The sequence below is a fragment of the Olea europaea genome, chromosome 13 (genome assembly GCF_002742605.1).
Source record: "Olea europaea var. sylvestris chromosome 13, O_europaea_v1, whole genome shotgun sequence".
In the NCBI taxonomy this organism is placed as follows: Eukaryota; Viridiplantae; Streptophyta; class Magnoliopsida; order Lamiales; family Oleaceae; genus Olea; species Olea europaea.
Window position 1 is genome coordinate 24830017 of NC_036249.1, and position 6693 is coordinate 24836709.

At 26.8% G+C, this 6693-nt stretch overlaps 1 pseudogene; it reads right to left on the reverse strand.

Moving 5' to 3' along the window:
• Positions 1-6693, reverse strand: part of LOC111408582 — a 38480-nt pseudogene that overhangs the window by 24975 nt on the left and 6812 nt on the right.

A 6693-nucleotide genomic window follows, 5' to 3' on the forward strand; every position in this document is an offset into this window, starting at 1 on the left:
AAATTGAAATAATTAAAAATAAATTTTATTTAATTAAAATTTTAAAAATGATAAAATGAAAAAAAATTTAAATCGAAAAATAAATTATTTATAATACGAAGTAATTTTTTAAAAATATATAATAAAAATTAAAAAATTAAATAAAGTTATGAGAATTAAATAAAGAATATATAAATATTAATTAATTAAAATTAAAAAAATTAAATTTTATAATAACAAAAAAAAATTAAACAAAATTCACTCTCCTTTCAAATGAGAGAATTCAAACTCTCGAAAGGAGAGATTCTCTTTGCTTCTCTTCGAGGATGGAGGAGAAATTTTTTTCCCCTTATTTATTTTTTAAAAATTTTTTTCATATTATAAATAAATTTTTTCAATTTAAAATTGTTTTTAATTCTTTTTTCTTTATGATTAAACTTAATTTTTCAATTTTAATTAAATAATATTTATATATTCTTTATTTAATTTTTGTAACTTTGTTTTCTTATATATTTTTGAAAATTGTTTTAAAATTTCGTTTTTCTTCATATTATAAGTGAATAATTTTTTATTCGATTTAAAACTCTTTTCGTTTTAAGATACAACGTAATTTGTTCAATTTTATTTAAATAATATTTATTTTTAATTATAATTATTTCAATTTAACTAAAAAAATTTATAATAACCTTTTTTCTTTTTTAATTTTTGCCTGCCATTCTTTTTTTTTTGGTTATTTAATTTGTTAAATCATTTAATTTCTTTAATTCTTAAAAGATTAGAACCTCAAATTAAAAATAATCTATAATTAAAACAAATTATTCCAAAAACCAAAAATGACTGACCTATTAAGATGCTGAGGATGAAGAAAGGGCAGAATGGAAGGCTACTCCATTGGCACTATAATTCTAATATTTTCACATAACCCACCTATTATCACACCCTCAAAGACAACAAAAATCATGTACCAGCATCACAGATAGTGTAATAAATATAAAAAAAAAACATACCTAAACTACAATTTCTTCTGAGATTTCACGGTATTTTGGGAGCGATTTGTTGTTAAATCTCACAAAAAAAACAAAAATCAAGATTTAGCAGTAAAATATACAGCAGAAGAAATTGAAGGTTTAAAAATTGGATATACAGGTAATCGTCTCAATTGTGCATGAAGTTGTAGTGTATTATTGGAGCAATCGAGGAATGGAGATTGAAATTAAGGTTAAAGGCCGAGAGAAATTAGTATCATAGCAATGCAGAGTAAGAGTGAAATTAAGGTTAAATGCAAAAAAAATTGTGTTTTAAACGAAAAAAATTAAGAAGAATTTTAAATCGAAAAAAAATATTTATTCAAAACAATATAATAAAAACAAAATAAAAGAAAGTTACAAAAATTAAATAAAGAATATATAAATTTTATTTAGTTAAAATTGAAAAAATTAAGTTTTATTATGAAGAGAAAAGAGTTAAAAGGAATTTTAAACTGAAAAAAAAAATTTATTTTTATGATGTAAAAAAAAAATTATATATATCTCCATGCACTGTCTCCGTGCGTAGACAATGCCTCCATGCGCGGAGACTTAGATCTGAGATTTTTTTTTTTTTTATTTTTTTTGCTTTTACGTTATAAATTCTTTTTTTTTCAATTTAAAATTATTTTTAATTCTTTTCTCTTCAAATATTGCGTGTTGCAATATTTTCTTACTGTATAATAAAATATACATCAAGCAAGGCAAACGACGTCATTTTTCTCCCCCACTTAAAAAAAAAAAAAAGCTACAATGAGAAAAAATGAATTAAATCACGATTGCTTTCTACAGTAACTTCACATTCTCTTTTACACGAACACAATGAAACAAAAAGAATAAAAAATAAAAATTATAAATGAACAAACTTGAGGTCCCATGGCCCAACTTCTGGCGAAATTTTGTGGTATTTTGGTAACAAATTGTTAAATTCTTAAAGAAAAAAAGCTGGAAGATTCACGACAAAAAATACAAAGGAACATACTTAAACTCCAATTTCTTCTAAGATTTCACGGTTTTTTGGGAGCGATTTGTTAAATCTCACAAAAAAAGAAACAAAAATCAAGATTTAACAGTAAAATATATAGCAGAAGAAATTGAAGGTTTAAAGATTGGGTATACAGTTAATCGTCTCAATTGTGCGTGAAGTTGTTGGGTATTTTTGGAACAATCGAGAGAGGGAGATTGAAATTAAGGTTAAAGGCCGAAAGAAATCAGCATCGTAGCAACGTAGAGTAAGAGTGAAATTAGGGTTGAATTCCAAAAAATTGTGTTTTAAACAAAAAGAATTAAGAAGAATTTTAAATCAAAATATAATTGGAATGAAATAGACTATATATATATATATATATATATATATATATATATATAATGTAAAAAAAATAATAATAATAAATTATATATGCCTCCATGCATGGACTCCGTGCATAGACTTATATTTTTTTTGCTCTCCATGCACCGAGGAATTATCTCCGTGCACGGAGACTTAGATTCATTTTTTTTTTTTACTATGTAGTTTTACATTATAAATAATTTTTTTTTCAATTTAAAATTCTTTTTAATTCTTTTCTCTTCAAATTTTTTACTTACAAGTAACTTTTTGTAAAATATTTTGTCTTATATTATCTTTATTTTTTTATTTTTTTTTTATATAAAAGTGATTTTTTTCTTATATCCCTACTATATATATCTATATAAGAGTGGTTGAGCACGGAGTGGTGAGAGGAATGAAAATTGCGTATTGCAGTATTTTTTTATTGTATAATAAAAATATATATCAAGTAAGGCAAACGACGTCGTTTTGCTCCCCCACTTAAAAAAAATAAAATTAAAAAGCTACAGTGAGATAAAATGGATTAATTCACTGTTGCTTTTTACAATGCCTCCACATTCACATTTTTATATAGCAGGGATACTTGAATATATATTATATCGCCTTCCTCTCCAATTATTGAAGCAATGATGAATATTTATTAATAGCATTTCAAAGCAACATGGTATTGGCACCAAAATTACAAGGGATGTGAAGGACATAAAAAAAAAATAATAATAATAATAATACAGCGACCCTATATAAAATATCATTTAAAAATTTCTGAAGTAACCATAACTAAAATTTAAATGAGGGATCTAATTTCTTAATTTCAAAATGTAAATTGGAACTTAATTTTATAACAAAATTATTTCACTAATGAAATCCCATATTTCAAATGGAAGCTTTCGTGATTAAAATTGCCAAATACTAAGAAAATGGAAAAGATAAACATTTTGATTTTATTTCCTTGTACAAGTAAATATAGAATACAGGATATGTATAATGTATTTATGTATGTCTGTGTATATATACACACACACAATAGGAAAAGCTTCGAAACCAAACAATAGTCACTGCACATGATTTAAATCCAGGAAACTTGTTACTATTTACATGATTCTATAATATACACAAGTCCATTATATCATAAAATATAATTTCATCACCAATTCATTATAAAATATGCATCAACATGATGACGTGAACAAAGTGTATTGATTATCATAATGTTTCTTTAATAACAATTCTCAATTTGACCTAATAGTTATAATGTTTGAGATACGATAAGTACTCAAAAAGAAGGCTAACCTCAAATCTATAATATATTAAAACATCACATTAAGGGGAATAGTTTTTTGGACGATTTCAACCCCCTACAATTTAATTATTTCAATAATATCTTACTTTTCGCTTTTCGATATGTAATAAATATTACATAATTATTGTCATTTATGAAATTTGCGTTATTAATTCTCAATTAATTAACATTAACGTTAACCTAAATTCAATGAATTTTCACTTAATGAATCTTGAATTATATGAATATAGAGTTATTTATGATGAATTTATTCATATTGATGTATCTATAAATTTTAATAGGTGTTTAAATTTGTGTATTAACAATTCATTTTTATGTATCAAATGTAATAGAAAAATATTGCTCATTTATAATATTTCATCATTATAAAAAATTTGAATAATAGAAATTGAGTTTTGAAAGTACAATTTCCTTCTCGTAAATTTCTATGCTAAATTTTATTTTTCTTTAATTCGTCCGAGACTCATCAAATTCTCCAATAAATTAGTGTCAAATATTACTTTTACATCACTTATAAAATATTTTAAAATAACGTGCAATTTACGTTCAACTTTGACTAGTTTAATAAAAAGAGATTGAAAATTTGTATTTCTTGATTTTCATAACTCTTGTTGACACCCCCTTTCGATATGGTGTAGGATGAAAATTTAGGAAAATTAATTAGCTATAGAAAAGTCAAAACAATGGAGTTGGAATTGAAACAGAAATGGTTCAACGGAAATTCCGTTTTGGGGGAACGGTAATTTATAATTTATAGGACTATGTGAGGTTTTAAATTACTAAAATCGTGAATTCCTTTTTAGAGGATTAAAATATGGTAATTGGTCAATCAATAGTCATCCAAATTTGCTATATGCCAAGAATATTGACTTGCTATTAATTAAATCAATTATAAATTATTGCTTAACGTAAAGAATAGGTCATGGTTCCAATCATGCGTGCATTAAATCTTTCTAACAATCCTAAATCATATAATTTACTTTTAATTTCATTCAATTATATACGTATCATAAATTAAATTTAATAGGCATCTAGAACATTCAAGGCACTTTCTACTGTACACAAAATAATTAGTCACGACAAAGGTAATTATCATAATTAAACTGTAGATGTAGCATCACCGTAAATGATCGAGAAGACATGATAATCAAGAAAAATACAAGTGCGGCATCACAATCTCATTGCTAAACAGCATTTTAATATCTGCGAATTTGAAGAATTGGTAATCCATTGCAAAAATTCATCTCCTTGTACCTGCGATTACGTTTGCTCCTTCTTCCACCTCTGTTCGTACCATTGCAAATATTCAGCCTGGCTGCAAGCCGCAAGGCCGATTTCTGTTTCCCTTTTGCATTGTTCGGACGGTCTTTAAACTTGTGCCCTTCATTGCTGCACCCATGGCACAATCCTAATTTTGTGCGACATGGTCCGATCCTAAGTGAAGCTTTCCACGAGATGGGCATGTTGTGCTTACCCGTGTGTTTTTGGGTCTATTAGCCATCCGTAGCTTCTAAATTGGCGATTGTGCAATGAGTTGGATTATTTGTAAAGAGATTATATGCCTACTTAAATTAATTCTCACAAATCTTTTAAAACTTGTTTCAAACTTTTGTACTTAGCCGCCTCCTAGGCTTGACAAGGATCGTGTCTGTACCTTCCTTGACTAGCTCGACGACCTATTCATAAAAAAAAAAATCTTCTTACATCATCTCGCAGTAGGTGTCAAGACTCTCCAAAGCTAAATTAATTTGCCCTACTTTTTTTCTACTAAAACCATCAAATATCCTAGTTATTAATATCAAAGAAAATAAAAAAATAATAGAAAATTTTAGAGAGCCATCGAAAAATATACATACATAATATATACTATACAAACATAAATTACATACATTTAAAATTTTAATTTTTGAAATTTCATCATTCCCAAATAAAACTCAAACTCTAGTCACTGATTTGGTAAGACTTTCATTCTTACCACTTGAGCCAGGTATTCATTTCATATTTTATATTCGGTTTTACTAAATTTAAATAAATTATAAAATTTATTATTTAATATATCTAATTTAGAGTACTAAACATTAACTTGTAATTAATGCGTGGAATCTTTTTGGAAAAATGCAAAGGATTTTGTCATCTTCGGCCCTTGAAAATGGTGTATTTGGAATACTAGAATTAAGTAGGGCATAGATTTGTGGCTGTACCTAATGCCTTGAACGAGGGGGCAGAGAGGTTAGGAATAAGCCAAGTTGATGTTGAAGGTGCAATGCCGGGAATGTATTTGAACGTAATATTAATTAATGAAGTTTTTCTTTTTCTTTACCTTGAAATAACGAAAAGCAAGTAAGAATTGACAAATCTTGTCATTTTGTGCAGTTTTTCCGACAAATTAAAAGCTTCTAATGAACTTGGTTAATGGATTTATATAAAATTCCTAAATTGCAGTGAAGAATGGGCTTAAGTTAAGCCAAATTAATGGTAAGGGATATAATCCCCATCGATTAAAGATGAAAATATAGATCAATTTATAATATTTTCGGCTACTCCTCTTAATAAGGTTGACCTTTAAAATAGAACCGCAAGTTTTAACATGGTATTAGAGCCCATTAAATTAGAACGAGCGATTCAATACGATTAAAACTCAATAAATGAGCATACGAATTTCAAAATTGGTTTGCTCAAACGAGCCACCATCTTACCGGAGCATGTTAATGAATATAATCTCATATCAATTAAAGGTGAAAATATAAACCAACTTATAAGGTTTTGGACCACTTCTCTTAATAGGGTTAACATTTTAAGATGGAACCCCAAATCTTAACAATAAAATAGACAAAAAGCATAACAATTATGAGAAATGATCTCCTAAACAACAATATGCTAGGCACCATTTTTAGCTTAAGCTAACTTTACTATCTACATATGTTGACAATGACAGGGAAAAATCTTGAACCGGCATCCTACGAGAAAACAAGGATCGCTTTGGTGGAACTTCTATTGATTCAAAACTTCCCTTCAGCATTTCAAGTACCTTTGTCATTGATGGACGGTCTGATGGAGTA